Source organism: Ovis canadensis, chromosome 15 (genome assembly GCF_042477335.2).
Source record: "Ovis canadensis isolate MfBH-ARS-UI-01 breed Bighorn chromosome 15, ARS-UI_OviCan_v2, whole genome shotgun sequence".
Classification (NCBI taxonomy): domain Eukaryota; kingdom Metazoa; phylum Chordata; class Mammalia; order Artiodactyla; family Bovidae; genus Ovis; species Ovis canadensis.
The window spans coordinates 61,930,686-61,952,301 of record NC_091259.1 but is presented as its reverse complement, the minus strand read 5'-3'; the positions used below and the strand labels follow the sequence as shown (position 1 = coordinate 61,952,301).

Genomic DNA, 21,616 nt, shown 5'->3' with positions numbered 1-21,616 from the left:
TTCTCACTAGATCCTGCCAGACCAGAATGTAGGGAGTCTGATCTGGGTGCCCGGCAGGACTAGGGGAAAGCACCCTCTCTTTAACTGCCTGGATAATTTGGGGATTGAAGGTTCCTTCTTGTGGCCATCCGACGTCAAAGGTGGGCCACTCGGCGGAACAGAAAGTCACCAGTTTGCTCTTCTTCACCAGTAACGAAAGATTCTGAGCTCTAGACTTGAAATCAGAGAAGTGGTTAATCATAAGAGATAAAGGAGTAGAAGTTGTTTGTCCCATGATCACAGAAAAATACACTGGGAGCCAACAGAGCACACAAAGAGCAATGCAGACACCAGATAACAAAACAAGGTGGCCACCAACAATGCGACCAGAGCCAGCCGCCTCCCCAGCATGAAACCGGGCCCCAGCCTTATGCTGGGCTTAATCCAGTAACCAGAGCCAGCTGCCTCCCCAGCACGAAACCAGGCCCCAGCCTTATGCTGGACTTGCCTCTGCACTTTACATCCAGATGCCTCCCAGTACGATACTGGGCCCCGGACTTAATCTGGGCTTCTGCAACGTTAGCACCGGTGCTCAGAGCTCTTATTATCTCCTAACGAGGTTACTCCCTTCTACCAGGAGAGCTGTCCTCCCGGGTGGGACGGAGATCCTGGACGAGCCCCCAAATGTTATGCTCCAAGCCCGTATCTCCGATCCAACCACTAGAGTGAACAAGTCCACCACAGTAATGCAAAAGCAAGAAGGGAAGTTTATTTCTAGCGCACTAGGGCTCAAGCCTCATCCGAAGCAGCGGAATGAGTCGAGAGCCCCGAACAAAGGAGTATGGCGGCTTATATACAGGCAGTTCTTTGTCTCAGTTACAGGAGTAGCTGGCGTTACATGATTGGCCAGGCAGGATGAGCGCATATCCTGTCTCTTTCTGGTAAACATGACTCAGGTCCTAGAGCCCGTCCCTAACACCTTGGAATCCAAATCCTGCAGAATCCAGTGGCCCCTAGGAACTCCCTGACTTGCCACTGAGTCCTAGGTGTGGGGAGCCTCAGAATTACTTCTTTTCTAGATTGGTCTAGCAACCTTGTGCCTTCCCTTAGGACAAACCCCAAATACCTTACCTCTTCCTTGCAGATTTGTGCCTTTTTCCTCAGCATTCGGTATCCCGCCTCTGCCAGCAATTGGAGGAGCGGTTCGGTCCCTTCCCAGCATTCCTCCAGGTCTCAGCAGCCAGCAACAGGTCGTCCACATATTGCAGGAGCCAACATCCATATCTTTCAGGCTAGAAAGGTTCCAGGTCTGAGGCTAAGCCTTCTCCAAAGAAGGTTGGTGCATTTTTTAATCCTTTCGGGAGGCAGGTCCAAGTGAGCTGCTGCTTATTGCCTCTGATTGGGTCCTCCCATTCAAAGGCAAAGATGGGTTGTGATGCATGTGCTAGGTGTATACAGAAAAAGGCATCTTTGAGGTCCAAGCAAGTATAGATCCTTGTCTTAGGTGGGAGGAGGCTAAGTAAGGTATAGGGGTTTGGGACAGTCAGGTGCAGAGTTACAGTGGCCTGATTGACCAATCTGAGATCCTGTACAGGCCTATCAGAGAAGGTAATGGCAACCCACTCCAGTAATCTTGCCTGGAAAATCCCATGGATGGAGGAGCCTGGTAGGCTGCATTTCATGGGGTCGCTAAGAGTCGGACGCTACTGAGCGACTTCACTTTCACTTTTCACTTTCATGCATTGGAGAAGGCAATGGCAACCCCACTCCAGCGCTCTTGCCTGGAGAATCCCAGGGATGGCAGAGCCTGGTGGGCTGCCGTCTGTGGGTTTGTGCAGAGTTGGACACGACGGAAGCGACTTAGCAGTGACTTAGCAGCAATTTAGAAGCACAGGCCTATAAAGACTGTCCTCCTTCCTTCTTTACTGGTAAGATTGGTGTGTTCCAGGCTGACTGACATTCCACCAGGATGCCTGCCTGTTTTAGCCTGCCAATGTGAGGCAGAATCCCGATTCGGGCTTCTATGGGTATTGGGTATTGACGCTTTCTCCCCAGGGTGGCGCCAGGTTTGAGTTCTGTTATTACAGGGGCTTGGTGTCTAGCTAGCCCAGGGGGGTTATCTTCAGCCCAGACATCAGGGAACAGCTGAGTTAGCCTTCTCTCCAACTCTGTTGCCTGGTCTTGTTTATCTCCAGGGGGCTCATGTAGCCTCCATCCGTCTTGAGGGGGCACAGATAAGGAGAGTAAGTGGGTTGTTGTGCCCACCCAAAAAGTGGGCCTCTCTTCAGGAGAGAAAGTCATTTGTGCTCCCAGTTTGGAGAGTAAGTCTCTCCCCAGCAGGGGTACTGGGCACTCAGGGATATAGAGGAACTCATGAGTCACTTGGTGACCCCCCATCTGACATTTCCTGGGCTGGCAAAATGACTTAACCATTCCTTCTCCGGAAACCCCAGTTACAGCGGTGGTCCTTTTAGACAGTGGCGCCATGGGTTTAGTTACCACAGACAGTTCTGCCCCAGTGTCCACTATAAAGTCAATGTCTTGGTCCCCAATTTTTAAAGTTACCATGGGCTCTCCAGGACCTGATGTCTTTGAGCCTCGGCATCCCTATTCAGTCTCTATGTTAGTGAGTTCTGCAACCGGGAGGGGTTTATTCTCCCTTCTTTCTTCTGGGCACTCATTCTTCCAATGACGGAACCCACGGCATCGGGCGCATTGATTTGGCTGTAATGGAGCCCGTGGCCTCCGTTGGAACTGGTTGGAGGGCTGTCCTGACCTCGAAGCTAGGGGGGGTTTCTTTGCTTTAGCTGTAAAAGTCTTCAGAAGACTTTCCAAGCGCAGCAGCCAACATTGCAAACTTCTCGTCTGTTCTCCTCTGCTTGCTTTATACCTTTTCTCGTGTTTCTTTTCTATTTCTATGTCCCTATTCCAGAACACCTTATCTGCTATTTCAGTCAACTGAGAACTAGACATGGATAGAACTCCCTCGGTCTTTTGAAGCTTTCCTTTTATGTCAGGACATGCTTTCGAGATAAATGCCGAATTGATAACAATCTGGGAGCCCGTAGATTCAGGGTCTATGGGCGTATAGAGTCTGTAGGCCTCACAAAGTCTCTGGTAAAATTTGGAAGGTGACTCGTTTCCCTTCTGAACTATTCTGGCTGGTTTAGACATGTCCATCAGCCTCCGGGCTCCCCTTTGAAGTCCTTGTATAATTGCTGTCAGGTATCTGTCTAATTGGATTTTTCCTTCCTCTGTATTGTAGTCCCAGTTAGGTCTGTCTGTGGGGAAGGCTTGCTCTATCCACCTCTCTGGGTTAGCAGTGCCGTCAGGAACCATGTCCTGTAACCATTTCTTTGCCTCAGTGTTGATCCTATATCTCTCTTCTGTACTAAAGAGAGATGCTAGTAATTGCATTATATCATCCCAGGTTGGTCAATGAGTGCGGAAAATAGTCTCCATTAGTCTAGTCATGGGGTTCCACTGAGTAAGAGAGGATGTGTTTTTGCCAGTTCAGTTTATCGGTTGATGAAAAGGGCTGATAGTAATAGGTTACAGGAGCTTGGTGATAATCACCATCCTCCCCTATCATTGGGGGTTGCTGAGCTTCTCTGAGGGGCATCTGCAAGGGTATTCTTTCCTCTGGCTCTTTGGCCTAGCGGAGCCTTTGTTTAATTCTGATGGTTCCTCCCCCTTGTCTGGAAGTACTTACCGGAAGTGGAGGGTAGAGTTTAGGGAACGTAGTGGCAGCATCCAGGGTGGTAGAGTCCGGTGGGCTTATTGTCCTTCCAGCTGAGGCTGAAGCCTGCATGGTGGGGAGTGTGGTGGGGAGGGCCGGAGGGGTGGGGTGCAGCTCTACAACTTATGGAGCTGTCTGGACCGTTGAGGAGTCCAGGAGGCTTACCGGTCTCGGGCTGGTTCCTCCGGTTGGGCCCCCGGTGGCTGCTGTGCTACTAGCTGGTGGGATCATCATCCAATATGGGGGTGGTGGAAGCTCATCTCCTTCAGGGTCCTGTAAAATTTCCTCCTCATCCTTGGTTACCTTTTGGGCCATCAAGATTTTTCCTTCCCCACCATGAATGTAAAAACGGGCCCATTTGGGGGGGGGGGGGGAGGTCTTGGGCTATTCCCAGCCAAGAATCTATGTACGGGAACTGGTCGGGGTGTCCGGGCTTTCCCGTAACTATAGCATAGACTGCCTTTGTGAGATTTAAGTCCATAGTTCCCTCTGGTGGCCAGCCAACTCCCATTGAAGGCCATTTGACTTCGCAAAGGGTACGGAGCCGGCCAGGTGTCATTTTCCTCCCATAGTCTCCATCGAATCCTTTCTTAAAATTCTTAATCATATTCTCCAATACAGTGGCCTTAGATCCGCTTCCTCCTATTTTCTTACCTCTGGATTCCCATGTCCCAGGGCCTTCCCGAGAAGCCAATCTACCTGTTTCCACTGGCAGAGGAGATGATGGGTCACACAGCAGATGGGTACCTCCTGGGGGAGGGCAGAATACGGGCATGTGGAAATTGATATCCTCTTTCTAAAACCCTGTGGTGACAGCTCGGCACGTTCCCTAAGATGACATGGACACACCTCCTGACTGGATTTCTTAAACCCTAAGTTCCCTTTCTTTATCCCTGCACAGCCGTCGACCTGAGTGTCGAGCAGCTATTGTCGCCAACCTAAACCAGTTTCCTATGCATCTCTCTTCTGGTCCCTCCCAGGGGGGTGACCAGGCCCCCTCTTCCACCCTACCAGGTGGGCTCCTCCCCACCTGAGCACTCAGTTCCCTTGCTGCCGTTCACGACCTGCCAAAGCAAAGAAACCCGGCTTTGAGAGGCTGAATTCTTCCAGAGGGGTGAGGCACCTTCCCCACTCTAGGAGATTCAAGCTACAAAGCCTCGGGGTGGCCTCAAATGAGACCTGTCTCCTGAAAGCTAGGAGCTTCCCAGTCAATGCACCAAAATGTTACAGCCACACGTTCTGGGAAACAAACTCACTCAGAAGGACAATGCAGATAGTGGAGTGCAATTTATTACACCAGCAGGCCCAAGGCAGAGTCTCCTCTTAGCCAAGGACCCTGACCAGCATTTGTGAAAATCTTTTATACCCCATGTGTACGTATCTGAACCCACCACCCCAATTTCCTTGGAACTTAAAACAAAGGAAGGGTAAATACAATCACAGTAACCCCATTATTCCAGTGTTATCAAGTGTTAGGTGTTCAAACAGTTAATAATCAATAAGCCTGCAGTTACACTCTGATAGATACAGAAAGAATTATGACCTGTCCGGAGGCAGGGGTGATTAGAGTATGTTTTCTCTTAGGCAATGAGTAACCTGGATGTGATCTTCAAGATTCCCCTGTCCAGAGGGGCTCTTATCCTTCTATTGTAGTTTTCATAGGCACTAAGCATGGAGTCCAGAGTCGGCTGGAGAGGTGGCCAAGCAAGATCAGCATGAACAGGCCTCTGATGGAGTCCTGCTGATGCTACTGCTAAGTCGCTTCAGTCGTGTCTGACTCTGTGCGACCCCATAGATGGCAGCCCCCCAGGCTCCGCTGTCCCTGGGATTCTCCAGGCAAGAACACTGGAGTGGGTTGCCATTTCCTTCTCCAATGCATGAAAGTGAAAAGTGAAAGTGAAGTCACCCAGTCGGGTCTGACTGTTAGTGACCCTATGGACTGCAGCCTACGAGGCTCCTTCGTCCATGGGATTTTCCAGGTCCAGGCCCTGTGAATTCCTTCTTCACCACTATCTGAGACCTACATGATTCAGACTTTGCAAGGAGCAAGCTGAGTTACAGAGGCAGAAGTGAAGAAGGAATTCACATCTTGGGCCTGTTCACACTGATCATGCTCAGCCACCTTTCCAATGGACTCTGAACTCTGTGTTTAGTCCCTATGAAAACAACAACAGAACAATAAGACCCCTCAAGGCAGGGGAACCTTGAAGATCATATCTAGGTTACTCATCGCCTAAGAGAAAACATACACTATCACCCCTTCCTCCAGACAGGCCATAAATTTTTCTATATCTATCAGAGTGTAACCTCGAGTTTATTGATTATTGGCTAATTGTTTGACTGTTTGAGCACATGAGCAAATAGCACGTGAATGATGGGGTTATTGGGATTGTATTTTCCTTGGTTTATGTAAGTCTCAAGGAATTTGGAGTGGTGGGTTCAGACACATACACATGGGGTATAAAAGATTTTCCCAAATGCTGGTCAGGGTCCTTGGTTAAGAGAGACTCTGCCTTGGGCCCGCCGGTGTAATAAACTACACTCCACTATCTGCATCGTCCTGAGTGAGTTTGTTTCCCGGATCGCATGGCTACAACAGAAGGAGCAGAAGGTTATGTGAAATTTTAACTTTTCAGCTTCAACCGCACCTCCCTCCATCTTCCCTAATGCCAGTCCTGTCCTTTAGAGGAGCCCCTCCCCTAGGGAGGTGTTCAACAGAATTCCAAGTGTTAGTCTATGGAGACATTGTTCTTGAGCTTGTGGGCTTCGAAGAGATTTTCCAGCTCCTGCATGTAGCGCTGATGGAGCCTGTCCACCTCCTCCTGGGAGCGATGCAGTGTCTTCTGCACCTCAATGGGCTTCTCCACTACAAGACACAGAGGTGAGTGGTGGCCCAGAGCAGGAACCACTGAAGGCACAGGGTGTTCCCACCACAATGGTCATCTGAGCAGGTAAACATTCTTTCTCCCTCTCTTTCAATTCTATTTTTGAGTCATAGATTCTACGATGTTAACAACTCCAAGATTCTGATATATCAACTATACAGTCAGCAGGCATTTGCATGCATTATCTCTTCTGTCATTCTAACAATCCTAGGATGTCAGAACCTGTTATTATTCCTGTTTGACTGCTGAAGAAATGAGGTTCAGGGAGGTTAAGTAACTTGTTTGGAGAAGGCAATGGCACCCCACTCCAGTACTCTTGCCTGGAAAATCCCATGGACGGAGGAGCCTGGTGGGCTGCAGTCCATGGGGTCGCTAAGAGTCAGACACGACTGAGCGACTTCACTTTCACTTTTCACTTTCATGCATTGGAGAAGGAAATGGCAACCCACTCCAGTATTCTTTCCTGGAAAATCCCAGGGATAGGGGAGCCCAGTGGGCTGCCGTCTCTGGGGTCGCACAGAGTTGGACACGACTGAAGTGACTTAGCAGCAGCAAGTAACTTGTTTATGGTTATTTGTTTAAGGTCCTGTAGCCAGGAACAATCAGTGTCAGGTTGCAAGCCCTAGGGATGTGCTCTTAGCCTCAGGGAAAGGTGGATTTGGGAGTCTCAGATGCCATGACTGGGAGAGACTGTCTGTGGGAGGAGGTGGATCAGAAAGCAGCTGCCATGTCTTCTTCTCTTGGGAAAGGTCCTGAGGCAACAGCACTATAAACATTCATGAGAATATCACCACACAACACAAAGAAAGTCTGGGAGAGGAGCTTGCCTGTACTCAACTAAGAAATGACTGGGTGAGTCGAGATGAACACCTCTATTAGTTCCGCCATTGGAACCTAGTTGAAATTCAAGAAGAAAGCAAATAGTTGAAAGATGGTGCTAAGTCTATGGACTAAAGCCCATGCCCATTATTTACAAGGAAATCCCTCTGGCTCTCCTTTAGAGACTGCTGATTTCTCCTTTACATACAATTCTAACAGAACTGCCATGGTCTTGTATCCACCTTCTCCAGTTACTGTCATTAGACCCTGTGGTCAGAATTAAACCCTCTTGTCTTGCATAATAAAAAGGCAAATACCCTTATCAAACCTCAATTTTGTTACCAAGGGCAGGCTGATCTCTTGGAAGTGATTACCTTCTGTGGGTCTGTGTTTGCAATCAATAAAATGGGGATGAGAGTCCCTCCTCACAAGTTGTTGGGAAAACTAAGCCGCTGCATGTAAGGAGCCAGTGCAGTGCCTGACACACTGCAGGGACTCAGTAATCAGTAGAGGCTACTGGTCTTCATGCCCCTGTTACTCTTCTCATTCTAGACTGCCTTTCATACGGTTACTTACCTGTGTGTGTTTCACACTCTAGAATTTGTGCGCCACAAAATCAAGGGTGTACTGCTCTATGTCCACGTGTCCTTGCAGCACAAGCCCAGGCCTCTAACACAATAGCCCTTCCCCTCCCAGCCCAGGTCTACGCTCACCCACAGTGGTGATGGGTCGGTGGCAGGGCATAAGACCAAAGCTGAACTGGAAGACTCCACGGCTATAGAAGAGCGGGATGGAGCCTCTAGTGCTCTTGTGAGGTCGGTCCTGAAACCACCGCAACCAGGAACCAGGAGAATTCTCAACCTGCTCATAGATGTCATTCTCCCCAAAGGAGAAGATTGGCATCAGAGCAGCCGTAGAGGGAGACAGGAGAGAGGGCGTCTGGAGGGGCAAGAAGGCACAAACTGGTACCTTACCCTACTGAAGGGACCTAGTGAGCAGGAACTGGAACAAAGGACAGAGCCCTCAGCCAAAAGTAGGAGGCCTCGGGTGTCTCCCAGACCTGCCACAGCCTTGGGACCTGGCCTGCCTCAGGGCCACTGTCTGGCTGTTGTAACATGACAGGGAGTCCAGAATGCTGCAGAGAATCCTCCTAGATAGAAAATATCTGCAAATTTTCTGAAAAATCTCTTCTGCCCCAGCTACCTTGTATTCTTCACAGATGCTTTAGGAGAACAGCTCTAAGCTATGTCTCAAACTTTATTGTCCAAGTCCCTTTGACTCAGATGTAATGGAAGCTTTCAACAATATGACCTTTGACACTTATTCCCTTTAATCACCAAACTCCCTTCTAGAATCTTCTCTGGGTATTTGCGAATGAGACAAAACATCGATCACCAAGATAGACTCTTCAGTGTCAATGGATTGAGAATCTACCTGCCAAAATAGAATCTGCCTTAATCTCTGGTGTATCCCACAAAAACACAATCCTTGCCAACCTCCAGCTGAACTTAGAGCCCTCTCCCCAATAGCCGTGCATCAGGTCAAGCCTGATGAAGCCCTTGCGGTTCAGCAGCACCAGCTTGTAGGCCCCAGGCCTGGCGTTCAGTGCCTCCTGGACGCCCCCAACAAGGATGGACAGCAGATTGATGCTTTCTTTCCTGCTCAGAATGTGAGCAGCACTCTCCTTGTCTGCTGAGACCAGCCCTGGGGAGAGAGGAAGGTGGTAAGGTATGGGGTAACAGGGAGAGACTGTGCGGCACGTGTGGCAGGTCTCCACTCACCCTCCTCCTGCAGCTGGGAGTTCCCTGAGGGCTGGGACTAAATCATTCCCTTCTTCCCAAGCCCTCACTAAGGTCATTGCTGGGCACAGAGCTGTGGGAAATGCTTCCTTATGTCTAGCCTCCTTCTCCACTGCACATGTTCTTGCAGGAAGTATAGAAATCTTAGAAGCCCTCCCTGAAATCCTTTCTCCATGTCTCCAGCCCTCACCTTCTCGTGCTGGCTAGATTTGGAAAGATTCACCCATGGACATGATGTAATCCCTTGAAGACAGGGACCCAGAACCACAAGTTTAGCATCATCAGATGCGAGCAGATGCCTAGGAAAACTGAGGAGAACCCAGTGCTCTCAGTGCACAGGTTGGTAAAAGCTCCAATCACCCCGATCCCATGAGGGTGGAAACCAGTGAGGTAGTTCCGGGAGGGGTCCAGGTTGGCAGTCTTGACCAGCTGCAGGGACAGCAGCCTGGTGAATCGGGGCTGCACCTCATGCCCTTCCCAGTCTCTGCTAACTGTCTGTGCTGACCTCTTCTATGTGTCCCCAAGTGCTATCACACCCCCATGTGAGTGTCCTGAAATGAGAGATGGCCTATCTGAGGATCCTCATCCCTGGTGCAGGCCTGGAGCAGAGGAGATGCTCTGGGAGACCATTGGATGAAGAGGGAGAGAACAGACCCATGAATGGATGAAGCCGATACAGCCCATCAGATAAGGAAGGCCCCTGCCCAAGGTAGAGATAGCACTCCTAGCAGGGTGACTGGGACACAAGCCCCTGTCCTACATGAAGGGAAACCTTATCCCAGGCAGAGCCTGCCCAGAATAAAGGAGCCATCACAGGAGGGAGTGAGCATCTCTTCAAGGACTATGGCAGCTGGAGCTCTGTCCCGGGTCAGGGCTGACCCCTGAGTTCCTGTGACTCAGTGTAAGAGACCCCAGGGTGCAGGGAAGAGAGTGCCAGGAGGAGGGGCATGAAGTCCTGGTGATGCCCACAGGTGTGGGTGGGGAGGGGCCAGGGAGGCATCCTGCCAAGTCTGCAGTACTTCCTGACACCAGGTCACAGCCTGCCCACAGCACTGTACCCTTGCTCAGGGCTTGGTCTGTGCAGACACTACTGCTCCAGGATAATGAAATCTTCACAGAGAAACCCAGATCCTGACTGATCTTCAGCCTGAGGTGGAAGCAGCTTGTCCTAGGGGAAACAGTGCCTGATTCTCCATTAGCTCTTCAGGAAGCCCATAGGGTGTGTTTAGAAAGTTCTAGTGCTCAGACGTAGTCTGCTAATTTCACTAGAAACTCTACCATTAGGTAGTAGCTCATAGAATCACAGTGCAAAGGTTTGTGATGTGGAGTAGGCCCAGCAGAGTGGCTAAGACAAGGAATGTTGCTTGCCTGCCTTCAAGCCAGCAGCCACTGTAGCTGCCACCAACAATGGTTCTTGAAAGGAATTCAGGATGGAAGAATAAAGGATACTGGTCACAGTGAGTGAGGACGAACATCAAAGGAATGATTGCAGTGAGCCCAGATTTTGCATCTCCCCATACACAGAAAAAACATGAAAATCAATAACTTGAGTTGTCTGCTTTTTGTGACTGGCAGTAATATTTTGATGTTTGTCTACATAGGTGGGTTTTTTTTTTTCCTCCAGCGAAAACCATAAGTCCTGACCCCTCCGTTACCTTTCAGAACAGCTCCTCCGAGGTTGCTGAGGGGCTATCTGCTGACGACAGTCCTCAGTAACATCTTAGGACAAAACCCCTCACAACTTTAAGGTTGTGCACTTGTTTTCAGTAGAGAGCAGACTCTCTCCCTGGCTGCCCTACCTCCTGCCATGCTAAAATTCCTGCAGGGCCTGCTCTGTAAGGGGGTGTGGATGACTTGGATGTTCTCCTGAGGGGTGACAGAGTCCAGAATCTGCCTACCGTAGCCCCCTTTCAGGCCTCAGTGTAGGACAGGGAGGTCAGAGTGCATGTCATCTCTGCCTCTACTGGACACTTGGTGGTACTGCCCGCCCTCTGCAGGTGTCCAAAACAGTGCCTGCCTCCAGATGAGGGCCTGTCCCTGCCTTGCACTACTGAAGGCTTTACACCTCTGTGCTAAGATACACATATGTGCCATACTAAATGGCCCACAGAACCTTCAAATCTCTTTCATACATCAATCTTCATATTTGCTCCATGTTTCTATACATGGGACACCATACCCAGAGAGAAACCGACTATTCTCAGGTCACAGAGTGGTAAAAGTCTGTCTCCTGCCTCCCAGCCCAGTATTCTGCTCACTGTACACAGGAACACGCTTTCCAGTGGACACTTGGGGACTTCCATCCTGGCCACAACACAACCAGCCCCATTACTCACCGAGATGGGGAAACAGTCCTTCATGTACCTCCATATGACCCGGTGCCTTAGCACATCACTCTGCCTGCCCCCCTGCCAAGGCTTGGCTCGATCCACATACCACCAGATCGCATACAGGATACTGAAGATCCAGAATCTTGCAAACAGGAGGCCTATGAAGACCACATAGCAGACAGCGCGGGGGGAGGGAGGCAGGAGCATTAGTGATCAGAGGTATGAAGTCACGAGCTCTCCCCATTTGCCCAGCACTAGCAGCACAGTCCTGTCCAGGCCTCGCCCCAAGAGGAAGGGTCAGCCTACTCTGCCTTAAAGGAAGAAGAAATGAACCTGTCTTGTGTCACACTGGGAGACTGGGTTTGAAGCCAGGTAGACCTAACTTCAAACTGACTCTTTCCCCACTACGCTTTTTCCCAGACACCTCGTTCCTTTCAGTCTTCTCCCTCTACTGCCATCTCTGCCCTATTCAGTAGTCTGTATTCACCAGGTGCTCAATAAATGCCTGGTAGCGATGTGACAGGATGAAATCTTTCTAGTATGCGTTCTGTGAATGAAGAAGCTTTCTACCTAGCCCTCTTCCTGTTGACCTCAGCCCATCTTTCCATAGATAAATCCTATATTCCATAGACATGTCTCCCCTTTAGCTGAAGTCCCCACATGACTTCTCATAACTTTGAAGCTCAGCTCAAGCAGCTTAGCCTGACTTCAACGCCCCCACTGCTAACTTGATCTCCCTCTTGCTCCAGCCTCACTTACCACACACACATCTTGTTCTGGCCACGCTAAGCTGCTCAGTGTGGATACAACTCCCTGATACAACTTTAGCTTTTGTTCAGTTCTTTGCTCTGCTGCCAGGCCATTTCCTGCTGAAGGAGGGAGCAAGAAAGAGGGCAGTCTATGTCTGGCCTGTCCGTCAGGAGTGCAGAAGGGCTAGGACAGGCCCGATGAACAATTCCTCCCAGTCTTAGGATTCTGAGTTCCTTTTCACAGGCTAATCCTGGCTTTGACTCAGGTTCAGGTGGTCTGTAGGGCTGTCTTTAATCTGATGCCAATGACTTTATTCTTAGAGAATATTGTGTCCTCTCCATTCCTTTCCCTCCATGAATCCATATGCTCAAACTCTTAAAGGTCAGCTTCCACTTGTATTGCATTTGAAAGTTGCATAAACTGGGCCTGTCATTCATGGCTGACTACCAGCGGGAGGGGACTTTTGACCCAGTCTGAATAGTAATAAAATGCATAAGCCAAAGTAGGTTAGGGCTCACAGAGGCTCACTTTATTCAGAGCACACACAACATGCCAAATGCTAGTGCTACAACCGTAAACAACACACAGATATACCTGCGCTCATAGTGCTGATTTCAAGGCTGTGTTTGATGCACTTTGTATTGTCTTTTCAAGTTTTAGGGCAGTAAAACCTATGTTAAACATAACATGTATCAAAATATTTTTTATTTTATTATCTTTTATAAAATTTATATTATAGTTAATTCACAATATTATGTTCATTTCAGGTGTACAGGAAATTAAATGAGTTATACATATACATATAGCCACACTTTTTTTTGGTTCTTTTTCCATATAAACCATTAAAGCATCTTGAGTGGAGTTTCCTATGCTCTCTAGAGATTTTATTAGTTATCTATTTTATAGATAGTAGTGTGTATGAAGTAAAGTCACTCAGTAGTGTCCAACTCCTTGCGACCCCATGGACTGTAGCCTACAAGGCTCCTCTGTCCATGCAATTTTCCAGGCAAGACGTAGTGTGTATATGTCAATCCAAATCCCTCAATTTTTCCTTCCCTCCTGGTCCTCTGGTAACCATAAATTTGTTTTCAATGTCCATATGCTTTGTAAATAAATAAATTTATTTGTACCCTTTTTTGATACTACATATAAGTGATATCATACAATATTTGTGTTTTTGTGTCTGACTTACTTCATTCACTATGACAATTTCTAGGTCCATCCATGTTGCTACAATGGCATCATTTGTTCTTTTTAATGACTGGGTAATATTCCATTTATATCCATTCCTCTGTCCTTGGACATTTAGATTGTTTCCATGTCTTAGTTATTGTAAATAGGGCTGCAAAGTACATTGTGGTGCTTGGATCTTTTTGTATTATGGTTTTCTTGATAAGGGCACTATAGAGAACTAAATGGAGATACCTTATGAAACCAAAAATAGAGCTACCATAAGACTCAGCATTCCTACTCCTGGGCATATACCTGAAATGATTTTTAGTGTATTGTTGATGGCATTAATTCATCATATTGCTGTGTAACAATCACCATCCTTCATCTCTGGAACTCTTTTCATCTTCCCAAACTGAACCTCTGTACCCATGAAATGAGAACTCCCATGTCTGGTCTAGAGAATAAAACCCAAGTTGTTCATAGTGGCTCTCTGCGGGGTAGGATTCACTTTTCCCTGGATGCATTTTTAGAATACATATTCTGTTTGAATGAATAATAATAGCATGGGTTCATTTTTCACTCAGAAAAAAAATATTTTAAAAATGCTTGCATTCCCACTTAACCAAAAGAACTCTCCTCACCCCACAGTATACCTCACCCTGGACTCACGTTTTAACTCCTGTCAGCAGGCAATGCCAAACTTGGGAGTATTTCCAGTCCCTGAGAAAGGACGCTCCCTTCTTTCTCCTTATAACACCTAGAAAGAAAAAAGCAAAACCCCATTTTACCAAGACCTGGAGAGTGTAGCCAAGTTGGCTAGATCACCCAGAAAGCTAGTAGGATGGGACCTGGCATTCAGTTCTACTATTTTGGCTCCATTATGCTCCCAACATTCTTTCATTTAACAAACATACACCAACACCAGCTCTTCAAGGAGCTAGAGATGCAGATGAGAACAAGACCGCCTGTTTGAAAGGCACTTACGTTTCTATGTGAGTGTGTGAATTAAAGAAAAAAGAACAGAGTATACAAGTAACCCACTAGGAAGTATTTGTCTGGGACCTGAGTCCGTGGTGACAGGTCCCTGTTGGCCTTTCTGGTCACTTCTTTGCCCCTCCCCAAAGGCCTGCTGTATGGCCAGCATGAGCCAGCTGTTCACTACATCTATGGCCCATGGCAAGCCCTTGCTTTCTTGCCAGTCTGTACATTTTGCCCATGGACAATCTCTTAAGTATCTTTGAAAAGTGGTCTTATCTCTCTATCTACCGCTTGCCTCCCTATATCAGGGTAAGGAATCTTTTCAGAATTCAGAGCCATAAGTCAGAATGTGAGGCTCAAGAGGCAACTAGGAGGATATTATATAGATACAAAATTATTTCAAGCATTTAAACTGTAAAAACCATTCTTGACTTTTGGGCTGTACAAATGCAAAAACAATCAGGGGGCTGTATTGGGCCCATAGACTTATGTTGTGGCCCCTGTTGGAAACTGTGACCTTGTACCTGAGCAGGACCTATGCAGCCTTCCTAGAAAAGACCTCTCATATCCTCGGTCTGCCCCTTATTTGTAGAAATACTGTGGCCTCATAAGCTTTCCTCAATTTCTAAAGGATAAAATGAACCAGAAAAATGATAAACACAGAAAGAAAGAAAAAAGTCCACAAGAGGAAATACTGATAATAATAGTTTTACTTATTCAATAAATCAAGAAATTTTAGTAACTCCTCAAGGGTTATAGATAATATTCTGAGCCCCATCTTTGAGCTGTTTTGCAGATACTGAACCCCCACTAGGTAGAGGAAGTTGCTCACCAGCCTGTAGACCTCAGATTGGGGGAAACCAGAAGGTTGATGATGTTGGCTCCCAGTTACCTCACCACCAAGCAATCAGACAATTGTCTAGGAGCTGATCATGTGCCCAGAAACTCTACCTCACCCAGTCTCTAGACACCATTCCCTGAAATCCGTGACGGGGAGGGGGATTTCTGTAATTTTGAGCCATACATACTTAGACTCCTTTCTTGGCTCCTGCAATAAACACTGCACTTTCTAAAAATTTTTATCTCAACCAAGTACCAGTATACGAGCTTTACTGTGCTTAGGAAAGCAGGCCCAAATCTGATTTAGTAACAACTTCTCCCTGTCATCTGCCTCCCCCAGACACCACAACACAATTGAGATCCCTCAATTGCAGCCTGTCAGACACAGATTGGACCATGTCACTCCAGTACCTAAAGCCCTCCTGGGGCTGCCCTTTGCCCTCAGGATAAGGGACAAGGTACAACCTCTTGTTTCTGGCACTGGTGGGCTCACCTTCCATCTCTCAGCTGCCCTTACTGTAGCTCCAGGCTCGGGGCTACTAGACCTCCCTGTGCTGTTCCTGATGGTCCCAGGGACCAGGCTGGGCTGAGGGTGGACACAGATAGTCATACACACTCCTTCTGGAAAAGCTCCAAATGGCCATCTGAGCAGGATGTCCTTCATCCCCGTGATCCCCAGGTGCTGAGCTAGCAAGCCATTTAGGATCTGTGTTTTTTTCCCATCAATGCACTGTGTGCCCCAGAAGTGACAGGTGTTCAAGGTTACCAGTTTCCAAACCAGCTCACCTTACCCATGGCCAGGAAACAGCTGACCCACTGCAGGACCATGAATGTTTGCAGCCTGCGTTCCCAAGGCACAAACAAGGGGGCGAACTCCACCGTGCTGTTGATCTGCTGTCTCAGGAAGCTCCTCTGAGCTCTGCTGTGGTCTGAGACACCTCTGCCAGCAGTTCATTGCTGCCAGCAGTTTTCTAAGCACTTGTGGGGGATGGGGGTGGGTTACCAGCCAACCGTAAGGTGTCATCACAGGAACAAGTTTCTTAGGAGAAATCTTTAAAAGCACCTGGTCAGAACCTAACTGAGTATGGGGGAAGAGAAGTACGGTTTACTCCTCAGGCAATACAATATCTGCCAGATCACCTTTGCTCAAATCTTGCCCATTACTTGGCAAGTGAAGCAGCAAGAATAGGGCAATCCTGCCCTCTTTTCACTTACAGAACTACTTGGCTGCAGCAATTGTCTCCTTTCGCTTGCCAGGTCCACTGTTCCCCTTTACAAATAAGCAGTACCAGCTCCCATATAAACATCCATCAGACCCACCATCTCCTCCATCACCTGCCCTATTCCTCAGCTCACCTGCACAGCACAACTCAAGAAAGAGCCATCAGCATTAAACACCTTCCCCTCCCATTCTGTCCTCCCTCCTCCAGACTTCAGATATCATTGTCCTGCGGAATTGCCCTTGACAAGTTCACCAGTGGTCTCCATGCTGCTGAATCCAGTGGTTCTCAGCTCTCATCTTGACCTCTCAGCAGCCTCAGACACAGCTGTTCCCTCCCTCCTCCTTGAAACCATTTAGCCTGTGGACACCACCATCTCCTGGTTTGCCTCCTGCCCCTCTGGCTACTCATGGGTCTCCAAGGTGGCTCTTATCCTTCAACAGACTAAGTGTTTGAGGATCCTCCTGCCCCCTCTGTCCCTGGACCCTCCCTCTTCTCTCCACCCTCTCTCCTGCAGAGACCTTATCCAGGCTCATGGCCTTGGAATCTTCCAAACTGCTTCTCCAGCCTGACTTCTCCCAGGCTCCAGACTTAACTTTGTAGGTGGGTACTTGACATCCTCTCTGCTAGTTTCCTCAGCACCTCCAGCACAACCTAAAACTGAACTAGACTTCCTCTCACCTGCCCTTGCTACAGTCTCCACCTAGCCATAGAGTTTTCCAAAGACATTATAAATTACGCTGGTAGTCAACTGGTTAGGAAACTGCACTTACACTGCTCTGTCTGGGGTTCCTCATGTACTTCACTGGGTTTAACAGTGGTTTCTTAATGCTTAATGGAGGTTGAGAACATTTAAAAATATTTAATGGGCCAGGACAACATGGCAGCCCCCATCCTTGGCTCTCTGCTGGGGATTGTCCAGCAGGTTGTTCCTTCATCAACTTCAGGCCAAGTTTGAAGTTACTATATGGACTGGAAAATACACATCTTCAGAATAGAACAAAAAGGCCTATGAGTAGAGAGGTTATGGATCAATTCTCTCCCTCCCAAATAAGCTTCAGTCAGTATCTGATGAAATTGCTGCCCTTCTCAGTGATAGCTGTCTCATTGGAATCAGAAATCATGTGTTAGAGATCCTCTGCACAGGTGCAAAGTAGCACTGGAGGCTTCATGGTATGGTTGTCCACTTAGCTGGTCATGGGCAATTGTTGGGGTTGAGTGAACACTGCAGTGAGCAGCTCCAGAACCTACTAAGATTACAGGAAAAGCAATTCTGTCAAGAAGAGACTTTTCTGAAAGATAGAAACTTAATTTGGGAGGATCTGGATTAGAATTCTGCTCTACCTGAATCTGTCTACAATTAAAGTACTTCTAAATTTTAAAAGAAGATATTTGAATGTTTCATTCTGTCAGTGAATTTTCTTTTCTCTTGGACTTAATAAACATACTGTTCCCATGCATAGTGCCAAGAGTTGAGCATTAAAAAGTTTCTGTGAAAAAAAATGTTCACTGTTCATTTGAATATCATTTTATGATAAGTTTGTGTTCTAGTCTTTGTGATTTAAGTATCTCTTGCATGGGAAAGCTGTGTCCCATCCCCACAGCCAGCCTCTTTGATTATCACTGACACCAGTGTTCTCACTGGTCCAAGTCTCTGTGCCCTTTCTCCCTGCTACAGTCTCAACAGCCAGAGGACGCCTGGGTCTAAGGCTACCTGACTGCACAAGCTACAGAGTAGTGGTGTCGGGCTTTCCCAAAACAGCAGCACCAATTTACATCTCACCCAGGATATATCAGTGTCCCGTGGATGCAGATCATGTCTCCTCCTTGGTGAATTCAGACATTTTATTTGCTGGTGTTAGAGATATCAAGTTGGGGGTCTTGATTTCCATTTAACATCACGAATGATGACCATGACTTTATTCATTGCATTTCCATTGTGTGAAAAGTTTATGAAGAAGGAAGACAGTGGAATTGGGCAGAGGGCAAATGCAAACCAAAATGGCCCATCAGAGTGGTCCTGAATTGGGCTAAAGTGGCCGAGGCTGACATCCCACCTGAATCTGTCTTAGGATCAGTTGCCTCTGTGCAGGCAGCTCTGCAGGTGGGACCATCCCTCCTTCCTTGAAGGTGCATCTGGGAGGGGTTATCCAGGGTCCACACTCAAGGCAGAATGGAAGAGCCCTAATGAGAGCTGAGACTAGTCCTGCACTGGCCACTTTCCAGCTGTGTGACTTCAGAAAAGTCCTTCCCTTCCCAGAGCCCCTCATCCTACCAGGTATCAGGGAGAGACACAGCCCCTAGTGACCCGTGTACAGCACTCAGCAGTCCACCAGGGTTTCTGTGCGTCTCACCTCACAATCTCCTCTCAGGCCAACAACCAGGCAGCACCATACTTCCTGGGGCAGAAAGGCTCCCGTGTGGTCTGAGGACCTGCCTGTGTCCACAAGCTGCCTGTTACTGGTTCCCGACAAGATAAGTACAGAGTTTAAGAGTAACTGCTCAGAAACCTTAGAGCAACGTGGCGCTGTAGTTCTATGTGTAATTAAACTAATAATTTAAAATTGGATTGAACTTGTTTTCTTTCTTTTCTTCATTTCTGGGTAATTTATGTTGTATTTTACAAATAGATGGCTTCCTGGTGGCTCAGGGGTAAATATTCCACTGGCCAATGCAGAAGACACAAGATTGATCCCTTGGTCAAGAAGAGCCTCTGGAGAAGGAAATGGCAACCAAGTTCAGTATCTTGGCCTGGGGAATCCCATGGACAAAAGAGCCTGGTGGGCTACATTGCAAAGAGTTGGACATGACTTAGTGACTAAACAACAGCAAAGAAAAGTCGATGGTGGGTTAGAAAAAAAGAAATAATACCAAAATCTGGACCTGTACCACAACATATTGAGGTGATATGCCCACTAACTAGGGCAACTCCAACAAGAACATCAGACATTTTTAACACTATTTGAGGGAGGTGGCCCTTTTGATCCTTTATACTGATATTTACTGATAAGACCAGGCTTTGATGATGTTTTGTTCTATTCAAGGCCCCTTTTAAAATAGCTGAGAAAAGGAATTTTCCTGCCCATCTATTTCTATCCATTCTCTCACTGGGGATATAACATGACTTTCGTGGCACCTGTTCAACTTGTTGAAGAAGGAAACACTCAGGTTAGCTCTCTGGCCGAGAGTGAGGGGAAGACATAAATCTAAGAAAAGTCCAAACTAAGCTGGTGATTGACACAAACCTTCTCAGGTCTTTTAAATCCATTTCCAAGCATTTACGAACAGAAGGGATAAGGAAGAGCTGGCATTGGTTGTGCCCTCATTTAGGGATGAAGCTGTCATAGGTGCAGACAGGAGGGAAAGAGAGCTGTGTGTGCACACAGCACAGGCGGTGTTGGGAGCCTGTGGCTACAGCTGGTGCCGTTGCTGTTTTCAGTGTGCGGTTCTCCAGAGTTTGAGGCCACAGTAGGCAGGGTGAGAGCAGGACGCCTGCGCAGGCAGCTGGACCAGCATTCTAGGTATGGACTTCATCTGCATGAAGAGGTCACTGTCAGTTACACTGAGATATTGTGTGTGCAGCATCCACCCAGAGCCCAGCATGTAGCAGATTCTTAGATAGTGGCTCAGGGAGCTGACTCTGTCCTGCTGTGGGGTCACTAAGACAGATGCTCAATCCAGCCTGAGGCATCGCTGCCCCTCCATCTGGTCCATGACACGCTCCAGCTCAAGCACCTCCAAGGCCTCCTCCCTACCTGGGGGGTGGGAGTCAATTCCTAACCCCTGAACTGGACAGTAGCCCCCCAGACAGAAGGCCAGGCATCCTCAGTGTCCCTGTCTGCCCTGTCCCTCTCTATCTCCATAGAACTTTGCTGCACAAAGGCATAAACCTCAGCCCCTTGTTCCTTAAACCTCACCTTGACCCTGACCCTCACCAGGAAGTCTCACCTACATGTGCTCTGCCCTCTCCCTCCTTTGCTCCCTCAGCAGCTCCCATGTTCCCATCTCTGCCTCCTCCTGATCCCTAGCAAAGCCCAGTCCCCCTGAGAGGGTGAGGCTTGGCTGGACCACTTGGCTGCTGGCGGAGCTGTGCTGGCTGACCTCTGTCTCACTTGTGGTCACCATCCAGCAGTCTGGCTAGGCTAGGCCTTTGTCATTACCAGGCTAGGCCCCAGTAGGCCCTTTATCTTTTGTGAGAAATGATGTCTGAGACTTGTTCCAGGTCAAAGGGCAGCCTGATTTCAGGAGGAAACTCTAGCTCTGGCCAACCCTGACAGCCTCTAAGTCTCTCTACCACATCTGACAGCTCCTGCGCTCCTCGGGCTGGGTGAGTCAGTCTGTGTGCTGGTGGGAGATCTTCTCACAAGGGCAAGTCACTTTGGGCAGGCTGAGGCCCTGAGAAGGTGTCAGGGAGCAGGTATGGTGTAGTATTGGACCCTTGCTGTGCAGCTTCTGGCTCTCTGTATTCACGGGGAGGTCAACTGCTTAACAAACAGCCCAGTATCGGTCCTTAACACATAAAAGGGCACTTCTGTTCATACAAAGTCCAGAGCAAATATTCCTATTTGGGAACATATCTGGGCAGCCCTCCTGTAAGATCATGCCTTCTTTCTCCCTCTTTGCGTGGCTCCAAGGTTGTGGTAAATGAAGGGGATCCCTTTCCCTCTGGCTCTACCAGTCTCTTCTTACCCTTTATCCCCCAGCCAGTTGCCCTCAGTCTGATGGCACCTTGGACTCCATCCCAGCGAGGGCTGGGCTCACAGCCATGATTCCCAACTCTGACCTGGGCTCACAGCTTTGCCTCACCTGGGGCCCTGCTGTGTGGGCATCTCAGCCTGTGTCCTCCAGGTAGACTGCCTCCTGCAGCATCTGAAGCACAGGGCTTGCCAAGTTCAGTCTCTGAGGGCTCAGAGACTGTGGCTGTGGCAGCACCTGCAAGATGCCTCCAGTGATCACCACCAGGTGCCACATCCTCCTACTGAGTGTGACCTGGGCTTAGGGCCTTGTATCCAACCAATAGAATAAGGTAGACTTGATGGTGAGTGACTCAGAGTTTAGGTAGCAGAAGATACATGGCGCTCTCTCCATCTCTCTGTCTGTCTCT

The 21,616-nt window shown here is 48.3% G+C and overlaps 1 pseudogene; it reads right to left on the bottom strand.

Annotated features, from left to right (window-relative positions):
- Window positions 1–6,429: 6,429 nt before the first annotated feature.
- On the bottom strand, window positions 6,430–21,483 carry LOC138420188 (2-acylglycerol O-acyltransferase 2-like; annotated as a pseudogene).
- Between the last annotated feature and the right edge of the window lie 133 nt (window positions 21,484–21,616).